At 46.3% G+C, this 14,842-nt stretch overlaps 1 long non-coding RNA gene and 1 other non-coding gene across 2 annotated transcripts; both read right to left on the bottom strand.

Moving 5' to 3' along the window:
• Positions 1-7,711: 7,711 nt before the first annotated feature.
• LOC115833855 lies at positions 7,712-13,971 on the bottom strand. The gene is made up of 3 exons (XR_004029097.1): positions 13,883-13,971; positions 11,064-11,140; positions 7,712-8,071 (listed from the first exon to the last, which is right to left on the bottom strand). It is a non-coding gene; the product is annotated as an uncharacterized LOC115833855 (long non-coding RNA).
• LOC115833857 lies at positions 11,117-11,303 on the bottom strand. The gene has a single exon (XR_004029099.1). It is a non-coding gene; the product is annotated as a U2 spliceosomal RNA (small nuclear RNA).
• Positions 13,972-14,842: the final 871 nt, after the last annotated feature.

Here is a 14,842-nt window from a genome sequence, read left to right as displayed (position 1 = left end):
AGGCCCCCAGGTACCGAGCTCCCTGCATCTGCGGCTGCCTGCCTGAGCACTGATGTTGAGTGGACACCCAGACTTTTGTTCCATCTTAGGAGGTAGAAACAGAACCCAAACTCTCAATTCCAGCTCTCCTTCCCTTCTCCCCGGCTCTCTCATTTGCCCAGAAAGCAGACTCAGGTTCTTGGCAGCCTCCTTTACCCATCTCCTCCTTCAGCACCTAACATGCCTACTTCAGCCCCAGATACCTCAGAGGTCCATCCTCCTGCCTCCTCTCTCGACTCACTTCCTCAGCTACCACTTTATTCCATGTAGAAAGAAACTGTATCCAAGTCCCAGCTTCCCCACGTTCGTTTTTCAAACAGTGATCAAGTACCTTTGGGATCCCAGACACCTAACCATGAGGTGACTTCCATGTGAGTGGCATCAAATCCTTCCATTAGCCAGCCTCTGCGTCTAAGAAATGATCCCTCACCGGAGACTGTAAGAATTACACAAGATAATGCGATGATATTCACACCCTTGAATGGCATTATTACAATAAACATTGTGTAGATGACCTTGCTGACTTCAGTCCCTGTACCTCCTTGTTAATTCCCTGTTAATCTTCCTAAAACATCCATTTCATCATGTCACTCCCTTACTCAAGAACTCCGCATTGCTCCCCAGTTCCAAGCAGCATTGCTCCCCGGTTCCACGCAGCATTGCTCCCCAGTTCCACGCAGCATTGCTCCCTCATTCCCCATAGGTGTAAGTGTTCTACAAATCACAGCAGCCCTTAGGGGATTATTCATCACAGTAGCAGAGTGGGAAGTTGGGTCTAGAAGGGCCAAAAAGCCAAAACACACAAAAAGCCACAGCGAAGACAGATCTGTGGGTTAAAACTCAAGGAAATTCCATGTCTAGAAGACAAGGCAGGCAGTATGTCAGGAATTCAGGGAAGCAGGTGAAGCCACAGATACAAGTCACCCTCAGCAAGGATGCTAATCTGTAACTTCTGCAGAGACGGGCTTGTCCATAGAAAAAAGGCATGTTCCTGGAACATTCGCTGTAGTTGTCCAAGACACCTCACTATTAGCAGACCCAAAGAAGGTGACCGGGTGGTTAGACCCAGAGGAACACTCGCAGGGGAGCGCAGGGCACCTACGAGATAAGCACAGCTTCTATGGTCTCACCAACAGCACTTCTGTGTTACTGGGACGCGGAGGAAACGATTATGAAAGAATAAATTTAGGTCGGGTGCAGTGGCTCATGCCTGTAATCCCAGCACTTTGGGAGGCTGAGATGGGCGGATCACCTGAGGTCAGGAGTTTGAGACCCGCCTGGCCAACATGGTGAAACCTCATCTCTACGAAAAATACAAAAATTAGCTGGATGTGGTGGCGGGCACCTGTAGTCCCAGCTACTCGGGAGGCTGAGGCTTGAGAACCACTTGAACCTGGGAGGCAGAGGTTGCAGTGAGCCGAGTTCGCGCCATTGCACTCCAGCCTGGGCAACGGAGCGAGACTCCATCTCAAAAATAAATAAATAAATAAATAAATAAAAATTCGAAGGGTAGAATTGAATCTGGGTGTGAAGTTTGAAGGAGGGAATGTACATTCGCAATGGGAGAGGGATTTTATGTTAGAGCTGAAAAGACCTTAGAGAACATCAAGTCTAACACTCACTTAGCAGTGAGGACACAGGCTCTGAGAGTCGAGTGGGTGACCCACGGACACACAGCAATTGAAGGGTAGAGCGGGTGACCCACGGACTCACAGCAATTGAAGGGTAGAGCGGGTGACCCACGGACACACAGCAATTGAAGGGTAGAGCGGGTGACCCACGGACTCACAGCAATTGAAGGGTAGAGCGGGTGACCCACGGACACACAGCAATTGAAGGGTAGAGCGGGTGACCCACGGACACACAGCAATTGAAGGGTAGAGCGGGTGACCCACGGACTCACAGCAATTGAAGGGTAGTGACTGCAATTGGATTAGAATCTCCATGACCAAGATAGAAATCCAGGGCGCCTACTCTGCTCTCTCTCTCCCTTACCCAACTCTCTAACGCTCTAATACACACGTAAATACCACGCCAAAGCTGCGCTGCAACAAACCCAGACGCGAGAAAAGTATGTTAGTGAATCTTGGGAATTTACATACGGGGATTGTATATGGCCCTGTCTTGATTTGCCTGGTTACAGGTGATGAAAAAGTACTTTGGCCAGGCACAGTGGCTCACGCCTGTAATCTCAGCATTTTGCGAGGCCAAGGCAGGAGGATTGCTTGAGGCCAGGAGTTGAAGACCAGTCTGGTCGAGACCCCATCTCTACAAAAATAAAAGAAAAAATTAGGTGGGTGTGGTGGTACGCGCCTGTAGTCCCAGCCACTCGGGAGGCTGAAGCCGGAAGATTTCTTGAGCCCAGGAGTTTGAGGTTACAGTGAGCTATGATACTGCCACTGCACCCCAGCCTGGGCAACATAAGCAAGACCCCTTCTCAAGACATAAAAGCCGGGTGCGGTGGCTCACGCTTGTAATCCCAGCACTTTGGGAGGCCGAGGCGGGCGGATCACGAGGTCAGGAGATCGAGACCACGGTGAAACCCCGTCTCTACTAAAAATACAAAAAATTAGCCGGGCGTGGTGGCGGGCGCCTGTAGTCCCAGCTACTCGGAGAGGCTGAGGCAGGAGAATGGCGTGAACCCGGGAGGCGGAGCTTGCAGTGAGCCGAGATTGCGCCACTGCACTCCAGCCTGGGCGACAGAGCAAGACTCCTTCTCAAAAAAAAAAAAAAAAAAAAAAAAAGACATAAAAGAAGCCAGGTTCGGTGGCTCACGCCTGTAATTGCAGGACTATCAGAGGCCAACACAGGAGGATCACTTAAGCTCAGGAGTTCGAGACCAGCCTGGCCAACATGGTGAAACCCTGTCTCTACTAAAAATACAAAAATTAGCCGGGCGTGGTGGCGGGTGCATATAATCCCAGCTACTCAGAAGGCTGAGGCAGGAGAATCGCTTGAACCCGGGAGGCAGAGGTTGCAGTGAGCTGAGACCACGCCATTGCACTCCAGCCTGGGCAACAAGAGTGAAACTCCATCTCAAAAAAAAAAAAAAAAAAGAATTTACTTTAGTTATCTCATATCCCATCTGTCATCCTTCTACCTGTATATTTGTACAGAGAGATATCCAGAATGATGTTTGCTTGATGTTTTGTTTTGTTTTATTTTGTTTTTTGAGACCGAGTCTCACTCTGTCGGCCAGGCTGGAATGCAGCAGTGCGATCTCGGCTCACTGCAACCTCCGCCTCCCGGGTTCACGCCATTCTCCTGCCTCAGCCTCCCGAGTAGCGGGGACTACAGGCGCCCGCAATCACGCCTGGCTAATTTTTTGTATTTTTAGTAGAGATGGGGTTTCACCATGTTGGCCAGGATGCTCTCGATCTCCTGACCTCGTGACCCACCCACCTCGGCCTCCCAAAGTGCTGGGATTACAGGCCTGAGTCACGGTGTCCCACCTAGCTTTAGCTCTTTTTTTTTCTAGAGATGGGGTTTCACCATGTTGGCCAGGCTGGTCTCGAACTCCTGACCTCAGGTGATCCACCCTCCTTGGCCTCCCAAAGTGCTGGGATTACAGGCATGAGCCACCGTGCCTGGCCAGAAAGACATATTTTTCTAATTTAACCCATGTTCCCTAGATTTGGGGGATGCAGGGACTGGTACCCAGCTCGTACATGAAGCAGAATGGCAGAGCAAGGAAATGGCCACAGGTGGGCAGGAGTAGACCCTAGCAAAGGGAGTCAGACTTGACTGTCTTGAATGGTGCCTTGTCCTAGAGGCCCAGAAGCAGGAGGGCTGACAGATCCGAGGACTTAAGAGAGACATTGACTGCACCAGGGCGCTGGAGTCAAAGATCTCCAGCAGGGATTTCTGAAGACCACGCAAATGCCCTCCTTAACAGGACACTGGCATTTGGACATCTGCTGCACCCAGAGAGAAGCATCTAGCTAAGCCAGACCTTTCTGCCTCTTTCCTCTCCTCTTCCACATCTCGGATGGAGCCAGGGGCAGCGAAGTGAGTAAAGGAGTAAGATGGGAAAATAACAAAGAAACCAATGACATTTAGTTAAAAAAGAAAGTTAAAAAAAAAAAGTTTAAAAAACAAAGTTCAGGCCAAGTGCGGCGGCTCCTGCCTGTAATCCCAGCACTTTGGGAGGCCGAGGCGGATGGATCACTTGACCACAGGAGTTTGAGACCAGCCTCGCCAACGTGGTGAAACCCCATTTCTACCAAAAATACAACAGTTAGCCAGGCGAGGTGGTGCATGCCTGTAATCCCAGCTACTCGGGAGGCTGAGGCAGGAGAATCGCTTGAGCCCAGGAGGTGGAGCTTGCAGTGAGCCAAGATCGTGCTACTGCTCTCCAGCCTGGGTGACAGAGGGAGACCTTGTCTTAAAAAATAAAAAATAATGCTGCTTTCTGCCTGCATACTGAGTCCTTTTCATTTAAAAACCAGTTATGTGTAACTATGAATATATGACACTCTTTTTACATGTTCTGTCATGCAAATGGATTTTTAATTTGGCATGTTGAGATCTATCGTTGCTGAAACATACGGTTCATTTTAACCTCCAGATATACACGATGGCATGAATATACAATTTTTCTCAATCCTCATTCAGGGACATTTTGAGTGTTTCCAATTTTTTGCTATTACAAACACTTCTGTGATGAACATCATGTATACACGTCTCCTTGTGAGAAGACAGACGGACCTCTCTTCCAGTTTAACTAGGTCACAGGCATGATGTGCATTTTCAGATACCATCTGCAATGCCAAACTCTTTTTCCAAAATGCGTATATCAGTTTTCACTGTCACCATCAGCGTTTATGAGTTTGTGGGAGATTCTTCCCTTCTTTTCCTTACATTGATTAAATTTATTATGATTTTTTTTAGAAAGGGAGTCTCACTATCTTGCTCAGGCTGGAGTGCAGTGGCTATTCACAGATGCGATCCCACTACAGTGAGTTTTGACCGGCTCCATTTCTGACCTGGGCCATTTCACCCACTTTAGGCAACCTGGTGGTCCCCCCATCCTGAGAGGTCACCATATTGATGCCGAACTGAGTGCAGACACCCAATCAAAGTAGGGCACAGCTGCCCAGAGCTCCTGGGCTCAAGCCACCCTCCTCCTCAGCCTCCCAAGTAGCTGGGATTACAGGCATGCACCACCGCACCTGGCAAGATTCTCAGCTTCTTTGAGACCTTCTGAGAGTGGTGTTTTTCCTTCAGAGCTATTAAAGGCAGCTGTGCTTCCTGTTTTATAGACATTTTTCCTGCAGCCTGAGGCCATTGAATTGGCACTGAGAGTCTGATGCCATCCTTGGGCCTGGTCCTCACTGGTGAAAGGTTTTTCCCAGAGTTTATGCCACCAGGTAAGAGATGGGGTGATACCCTCGGGCCTCTAAGCCTCCCGCGTGCAGTGACAGACAGCATTTCTGACATTCAGCTCTATTGTTCCCTATTCCTGTTTCTCCTTAGTTTCCTCGAAGGGAGAAAAGGTTGCCCTTCTCCAGTAGGAACGCTCAGCGTTTTGATGACTCATCATTTTGCCTTTCGTGGGCGTAACGGCACAACCTCTTTGCCACACTGCATTCATCTACAGAATTTTCTGTTCCTTTCCTTGAAGGCCACTCTGGAAAGCTTCCAGCATCAGGTTGGACCTGCTTGTGAGATTGGTTCTGATGCTGCTCCTCTGCTGGGCGCCACCCACGTCCTCATCCCGGTCAATTTCGCGGTTGGAAGGGAGCTCGCCTTTCAGCCCTCCACCTGACCCTGGAAGCATTCTGCATGTTAATTATGTACCCAGACACTTAACAAATCCTTCCTTCTACAAAGTATAAGAAAAACGCTTCAGCCACACCCGGAAGCACTTGCCACACATAACAGAGGGAGCACTTCTGTCACACAGGAGCACGACTCCGCATCAAGGAATTCAAGAACCCAACAGAAAAATACAGAACAGAAAATACTGTGATAAAGCGCTAATACTTGATTTGAGTGACAGTTACTCTTACATTTTCCAAAATTCATAAAGTTTACATTTAAGATCTGTTGCAGGGGGAGGGGGCGAAGGGAGGGAGAGCATCGGGACAAATAGCTAAGGCATGCGGGGCTTAACACCTGGGAGACGGGTTGATGGGTGCAGCAAACCACCGTGGCACACGTTTGCCTGTGTAACAAACCTGCGTGTTCTGCACATGTATCCCAGAACTTAAAAAAAAAACAACTGTTCATTTTATTGTATGTAAAATATACTTTAATTTTTTTAATGCAGTAAGGTAAAAGTAGGCAGCCCTAGTAGTGGCCAGAGTATAAAAGGATGAATAATTGTCAATTTCCTTCCTTCCAGGTGTAGGAAGGTACATAAAATCAAAGATACAGGAGAATCCTAGGCATTGGACGAATAGCAAGTAAAAACAATAGTTATAATTTGAAAATGTTATATATATCAGGCATTATAATAATGCTTTTTACCTGCATTATTTCAGTTAATCCTTGAAACAGTTTTTTGAAGTAGATACTTCTCATTCAATACATATTGACTTTCTTCTACGCACTCAGTATTGGGCTGGCTGTAAATCCAGGAGTGAGCAAGTCAGATACGGTAGCGGCTTCTTTTTTAAAAAAAGTTTTGAGATGGAGTCTCGCTCTGTCGCCCAGGCTGGAGTGCACTGGTGCGATCTTGGCTCACTGCAACCTCCCCCAAGTTCAAGCAACTCCCCTGCCTCAGCCTCCTGAGTAGCTGAGACTACAGGCGCACCACCACACCTGGCTAATTTTTGTATTTTTTTTAGTAGAGATGGGATTTCACCATGTTGGCCAGGTTGGTCTCGAACTCCCAGCCTCAAGTGATCTACTTGCCTCAGCCTCCCAAAGTGCTGGGATTACACGTGTAAGCCACCATGCCTGGCCTATAGGAGCTGTTTCTAGGAAGCTTAAATTGTTTATTTTATAAAAGAAGAAACTGGCTGGGTGTAGTGGTTCATGCCTGTAATCCTAACACTTCGGGAGGCCAAGGCGGAGGATTGCTTGAGTTCAGAAGTTTGAGACTAGTTAGCCTGGGAGACACAGTGAGACCACGTCTCTATAACAAAGAAAATTAGCCAGGTGTGGAGGTGCATTCCTGTAGTCCTAGCTCTCGGGAGGCTGAGGTAGGAGAGGATCGCTTGAGCCCGGGAGGTGGAGGCTGCAGTGAGTTGTGATCGTGCCACTGCATTCCTCCTGGGTGACAGAGTGAGACCCTGTCTCAAAAAAAAGACAGAAGAAACCATGAGAACCTAAGTAAGTTGCCCAAGGACACACCAGGAGTTGATGGCAGTCTTTTTTTTTTTTTTTTTTTTTGACAGAATCTCACTCTGTCACTCAGGCTGGAGTGCAGTGGCGCCATCTCAGCTCACTGCAACCTCTGCCTCCGGGTTCAAATGATTCTCCTGACTCAGCCTCCCGAGTAGCTGTGCCACCACAACCGGTTAATTTTTTTTGGTTTTTATAGTAGAGACGGGGTTTCACCATGTTGGCCAGGCTGGTCTTGAACTCCTGGCCTCAAGTGATCTGCCTGCCTCAGCCTCCCAAAGTGCTGGGATTACAGGCGTGAGCCACCGCGCCTGTCTGCAAAGTCATTATTTTTTGAACCAACCTCCTTGTAACTTCAAATACTTTACTCTTAACCACTGTATTAAAGCAGTAGTATTTAAATATCCAATATTCCATCTGCTTCTCCACATTTTCCAGCTCCCTTGCAGTTAGACAGGGCCACGGGCCTAGTTCTGGCCAATGAATCATGAGACATGACATATGTCACTTATTTGGCTGAGGCAATAAAGAGCTCTGGGTGATTCTCCAATCTCTTTTTCTCACGTGATGATGGAGAGTGCTGCATATTCTAGATGCAGCTGTCACAAAATGTGGGAAATTCAGTCGTCAATGACCCCGCTTGACAATGTGGACAACAACTCCTGCCAGCTCCGGGAGGAGTAGGTAGCATGAATGAAAAACAAGCTTCTGTTCTGTTTGGTCACACAGTTCACTGATGAGCCTGGGGAAGAAATGGAAATGTATTCATACATTGCTGATGGGAGTATAAGTTGGTCCAACATCTTTGGGGATCAACCTAAAAGTTACCTAACAAAATTCTAAATGCCTAAGCCATTTGATCTGGAAATTCTATTTCTAGGTATTTATCCTATGGAAAAACCCTCTACTTGTGCACAAAGATAAATAAATAGAAACATACACATACATACACACACAAATCATAGGCACTCTGTTAAATATAACATGCAGTAGCAAAATGGTTCAACCTACTTAGATGTTCTTTAAAAGGGGAATGATTTTTAAAAAGATATGGCATATCTATGTAATGTCTAATATCCAGTATTTTTAAAGAATAGATTTATTCATCTAGATATGAATCAGTCAAGATCTGTAATTAAGTGAACAAAGCAAGATGCTATGGTGTATAGGTACACTTTTAATTTTACTATTTTATTGAGGTATAATTGATGTGCAATGCACTACACAATTTAAAATAGATAACGATGGATTCGAGAAGGGCGCACACTGTGACACCATCCCATCCCCACTATCACGTGTCCATCACCTGCAAAAGTTTCTTTGTGCATCTTGGGCATCTCTCCCTTCCACAACTGCTCACATCCTCCAGTGCCGCTACCTGTCGCCAGGCAACCAGCGATTTTCTGTCTGCCACTATCAATTAATTTGCATTTTCAAGAATTTTATATAAATGGAACCAATAGTTCATTTTCATAGCTAAGTAGTAGTCTATTGTATAGCTGTAACACATTCTGATAGCTATCTGGGTTGTTTCCACTTTTTAAAATATATCTATATTTAGAGGGTACAAGTGTAGGCTTCTTATGTGCACACATTGCATAGTGGTGACGTCTGGGCTGTAGTGCTTCCATCACCTGAATAATGAACATTTTACCCAAAAGGTGGTTTTCCAGCCCTCACCGGCCTCCCACTCTCTCATCTTTTGGAGTCTCCAGAGTCTGTCATTCCGTCTGTATGACCATATCTACCCACTGTTTAGCTCCCACTTACAAGTGAGAACATGCAGTATTGGACTCCCTCCTTCCCACCCTCCCGCCCTTCCTCTCTTCCTTCTCCTCCTCTTCTACTTTCTTCTTTCTTTTTCCTCTTCTCTCCTTCTTTCTTCTTTTCTTTGACTGAGTCTCACTCTGTCACCCAGGGTGGAGTGCAGTGGTGCAATCTCGGCTCACTGCAACCTCCGCCTCCCGGATTTAAGCGATCCTCTCGCCTCAGCTTCCTGAGTAGCTGAGATTACAGGTGCACACCACCACACCCGGATCACTTTTTTTATTTTTCATAGGGACGGGGTTTTGCCATGTTGGCCAGGCTGGTCTTGAACTCTGACCTTAAGTGATCTGCCCACCTCATGACTTTGTTTCTAAATTAGTTCATTGTTCCCACTTTTGAGCTATTGCAAATAAAGCTTCCATGAACCTCTGAGCACAAGCGTTTGTGTGGATGCAAGCTTTCGTTTCTCACGGATAGCCCTAGACATAGCATGGCTAGTCACATACTGGGTATTTATTTTTTAAGGAAACTACCAAATTGTATTCTAAAGTAGTAGCAACAGTTTATATTCCCATCAGCAGCATGTAAAATTCCAGTGGCTCAACATCCTCACTAATACTTAGTATAGTCTGTCTCTTCAATTCTGGCCCTTTTAATGAGCACGTAGCGGCATCTCGCTGTGGCTTCACTTGCATCTCCCTGACCACTAACAACGTTGAACATCTTCCATGCACTTAGTGCTCATTTGTGCATCTTTTATTAAGTCTTTATTCAAATATTTTGCCCTTTTTAAAAATTTTGCTTGTCTTGAGCTATAAGAGATCTTTATCTATTCTGGATATACATTATTAGATATATGATTTGCAAATATTTTCTTCCCATCTGTGGTTTGCCTTTTCATTTTTTAAACAGTATCTTTTGAAAAGCAAGTTTTTCATTTTGATGAAGTCTAACCTGTATTTTTTTTTTTTTTTGAGACGGAGTCTCGCTCTGCCGCCCAGGCTGGAGTGCAGTGGTGTGATCTCGGCTCACTGCAACCTCCGCCTCCCGGGTTCATGCCATCCTCCTGCCTCAGCCTCCCCAGTAGCTGGGACTATAGGTGTCCGCCACCACGCCCAGCTAATTTTTTGTATTTTTAGTAGAGACGGGGTTTCACCACGTTAGCCAGGATGGTCTCGATCTCCTGACCTCGTGATCTGCCCGCCTCAGCCTCCCAAAGTGCTGGGATTACAGGCGTGAGCCACCGCGTCCGGCCGAAGTCTAACCTTTTCTTTCTTTTGTATTCTACCTAAGAAAGTTTTGCCTACCCTAAAGATTTTCTCCTATGTGTTTTTAATGAAAATTTCATAATTTTAGATTTTACAGGGAGGTCCATGACTTTTTGAGTTAGTTTTTGTGGATGGTATGTGGTAAGGGTCAATGTTTACTTTTTTGCCCCTATAGATATCCAGTTGATCCAGGACCATTTGTTACAAAACCTTGCCTTTCCCCATTGAATTGCCATGGCACATTTGTCAAAAATCAATTGGCCATATATGAATGGGTTTATACCTGGACTCTGTTATGTCAATCTATGTATCTATTTTTTATTTTTATTTTTATTTTTGAGATGGAGTCTTGCTCTTTTGCCCAGGCTTGAGTGCAGTGGCGTAACCTCGGTTCACTGCAACCTCCGCCTCCCAGGGTCAAGTGATTCTCCTGTCTCAGCCTTCCAAGTAGCTGGGACTACAGGTGCAAGCCACCACGCCCAGCTTATTTTTGTATTTTGTTCTGTATTTTTGTTTTACCATTTGGCCAGGCTGGTCTTGAACTCCTGACCTCAGGTGATCCACCCGCCTTGGCCTCTGGAAGTGCTGGGATTACAGGTGTGAGCCACCGCACCCGGCCTATATATCTGTTTTTTTGCCTGTACCAAACTGTCTTGGTTCCTGAGAGTTTATAAGCTTTGAAATCAGGTAGGGTAATACCTCTAGCTTTGTTCTTCTTTCCTTCCTTCTCCTTCTTCTGCTCCTACTTCTCCATCTCCTTCTCCAGGCACCAGATACTGCAACCCCAGATTAATGAGTGGAATGGACAGAACAAGCTCCTATTCTATTTTCTTGCTCTAGACACCCGTTTAATATATTGTCCTCAGATAGAGGACATATCAAATACTAAACCAATAATATAGACTACACTTAATCTTTGCCAAAAGGCTGAGAAAGAATTGTTCTTCTCTAAAAAAACAAACAAACAAAACTGCTTCTGGCTGGGCACCGTGGCTCACACCTGTAATCTCAGCACTTTGGGAGGTTCAGGCAGGCAGAGCACATGAGGTCAGGAGTTCAAGGCCAGCCTGGCCAATGTGGCAAAACCCTGTCTCTACTAAACATACAAAAATTACCTGAGTGTGGTGTCAGACACCTGTAATTCCAGCTACTCGGGAGGCTGAGGCAGGAGAATCATTTGAACCTGGGAGGCGGAGGTTCCCGTGAGCTGAGATTATGTCACTGCACTCCAGCCTGGGCAACAGAGAAAGACTCCATCTCAAAAATAAACAAACAATACAAAATAAAATAAAAAATTGCAACCAAGCGCAGTGGCTCATGCCTGTAATCCCAGCACTTTGGGAGGCTGAGGTGGGTGGGTCACCTGATGTCAGGAGTTCAAGACCAGCCTGGCCAACATGGCAAAACTGTTTCTACTAAAAATACAAAAATTAGCCAGGCATGCTGGCAGGCAAATGTTATCCCAGCTACTGGCGAGGCTGAGGTCGGAGAATCCCTTGAACCCAGGAGGCAGAGGTTGCAGTGAGCCGGGATCACGCCACTGCACTCCAGCCTGGGCGACAGAGCAAAACTCCGTCTCAAAAAAAAAAAAAAAAAAAAAAACGCTTGTCTAGGTCCTACATATTTCCATATAACTTTTAGTATCATGTTGTCAATTTATGTAAAAAAGCCTTAAATTTTGTATGGGGTTGTGTTAACTCTACAGATCAATTTGGGAAAATTTGACATCTTAACAACTGCTATCGATTGAATGTCTTTGCCCGCCTCCCAAATGTACATGTTGAAACCTGATACCCAATGTGGTGGTATTTGGACGAGGGGACTTTGGGAGATGATAAGGTAATGAGGATAGAGCCCACATAAATGGGATTCGTGTCCTTACAGCAGAAACCCAAGAGAGCTCCCTCACTCCCTCCGCCATGTGAGGACACAATAAGAAGACAGCTGTCTATCAACCGGGAAGCCAGTGCTCACCAGATACCAAATCTTCTGCTGCCTCCATCTTATACTCACCAGCATCCAGAACATGAGAAATAAATGTTTGCTGTTTACGCCACCTAATCATATTGCTGTAGCAGCCCAAACAGATTAAGACAATCATACTGAATCTTCCAATTCATAAATGAGATATATTTTTGCCAATTCAGAAATTTGGTATATTAATTGAAATCTTTAATTTCTCTCACCAACATTTTGTAGTTTTCAGCATTAAAAATTTTAACATCTTTTGTTAAATTTTTTCCTAAGCATTCCATGTTCTTTAGCACTATTGTAAATTAATTTTTAATAATTATTTGATGCCATTACATAATACAAATGATTTTATTTATTTTTTTGTAGAGACAGGGCTTTGCCACATTGTTCAGGCTGGTCTTGAACTTGTGAGCTCAGGCATTCTTCCCGCCTCTGTCTCCCAAAGTTCTGGGATTACAGGCATGAGCCACGGCTCCCAACCAAGAATACAAATCATCTTAATATAGCAATCTTGTATCCCGTGACCTTGACAAATTCATTTATTTATTCGTTCTAGAAGTTTTTGTAAATTTCTTGGGATATCATACAGAAGCAACCATAAACTTTGTAAATAAAGATAATTGTACTCATTTCTTTTTTAAAAAAATTTACTTTAAGTTCTGGGACACATGTGCAGAACATGCAGGTTTGTTACATAGGTATACACGTGCCATGGTGGTTTGCTGCACCCATCAACCCATCAACCCATGCCCTGCATGCATTAGGTATTTGTCCTAATGCTCTCCCTCCCCTTGCCCCCCAACCCCCCCCACAGGCCCCAGTGTGTGATGTTCCCCTCCCTGTGTCCGTGTGTTGTCATCGTTCAACTCCCAGTTAGGAGTGAGAACATGCGGTGTTTGGTGTTCTGTTCCTGTGTTAGTTTGTTGAGAATGATGGGTTCCAGCTTCACCCTTTTCCCTGCAAAGGACATGAACTCATTCTTTTTCATGGCTACATTTTATTTATTTATTTATTTATTTATTTATTTATTGAGACAGAGTCTCCCTTTGTCACCCAGGCTGGAGTGCAGTGGCACAATCTTGGCTCACTGCAGCCTCCATGTAGAATCAAGTGATTCTCCTGCCTCAGCCTCCCGCGTAGCTGGGATTACAGGTGCCTACCACCAAGCCTGGCTAATTTTTGTAATTTTAGTAGAGATGGAGTTTCACCGTATTGACCAGGCTAGTCTCAAACTTCTGACCTCAATGATCCTCCTGCCTTGGCCTCCCAAAGTGCTGGGGTTACAGGCGTGAGCCACCGCGCCTGGCCCAATTATAACTATTTCTGATCATTATACCTTTTCTTTCTTTTTCTAATCTTATCGCATTGGCTAGGGCCTTCCCAACAATGTTGAAAAGGTGGTGAGGGGAAAGTGGAGCAAGATGCTCAAGTAGGGCCCTCCAGCAATCACCCCCCACTTCCCCGCAGCCCACCCACACCACCCCCCACCGCACCCCCCCCCACCCAGGACCACTAAACCAAAAGCTCTCAAGATGAGAAAGCACCTGCATAAGAACCGAAAATCAGATGAACAATTGCTGTATCTGGTTTTCATATCATCTCAAGAAAAGAGGCACTGAAGAGGACAGGAAAGATGATCTTGAAATGCTAACATCACCCATCTCCTATCCCACGGCAGCAGTCCCACGGCACGGAGAGAGAATCTGTGTGCTGGGGGAGGTAGAGCACAGCGATGATAGGACTTTGCACGGCACGGAGAGAGAATCCGTGTGCTGGGGGAGGTAGAGCACAGCGATGATAGGACCTTGCATTGGCACTCGGTGCTGCCCAGTTACAGTGAAAAACAACACAGGGCAGCACTCACAGACACAGCATTTACACCAGCCCTAGCAAAGGCAAATCCTCAATCTCAGTGGTGTGAACCTGAATTCTAGCAAGCCACACACTGGCTAAGGCTCTGGGTCCTAAATAAACTGAAAGGCAGCCTAGGCCACAGGACTGCAATCCTGAAATGCCCTGGAGCCAGTGGACTTGGGGTCCTAAATAAACCTGAAAGGCAGCCTAGGCCACAGGGACTGCAATTCCTGGAAATGCCCTGGAGCCAGTGGACTTGGGGTGCACATGACCTAGTGAGACACCAGTGGTGGCAGCCCAGGGAGTGCTTGTGTCAACCCTCAGCCACCCCCAGGCTGTGCCGCTCACAGCACTGGGAGAGACTCCCTCCTTCTACTGGATGAGAGGAGGGAGGAGGATAACGAGGACTTTGTCTTGCCACTTTGGTACCAGCTCAGCCACAGTGAAATAACTCACCCAGCAGAGTCCTGAAGCTCCCCTGTTCTAGGCCCCAGCCCCTGGACAGCATTTCTAGACACATACTGGGCCAGAAGGAAACCTGCCGCCTGGAAGGAAAGGGTCCGTCCCAGCAGCCTTCTTCACCTCCCGACTCAATAGCCCTTGGGCCTTAAATAAATATCAGCAGTACCCAGGCAGGCAGCACTCGCCAC

This window comes from Nomascus leucogenys, unplaced genomic scaffold (genome assembly GCF_006542625.1).
Source record: "Nomascus leucogenys isolate Asia unplaced genomic scaffold, Asia_NLE_v1 000844F_81089_qpd_obj, whole genome shotgun sequence".
Classification (NCBI taxonomy): Eukaryota; Metazoa; Chordata; class Mammalia; order Primates; family Hylobatidae; genus Nomascus; species Nomascus leucogenys.
The sequence above is the reverse complement of the archived record's forward strand: the minus strand, read 5'-3'. Positions and strand labels throughout refer to the sequence as shown.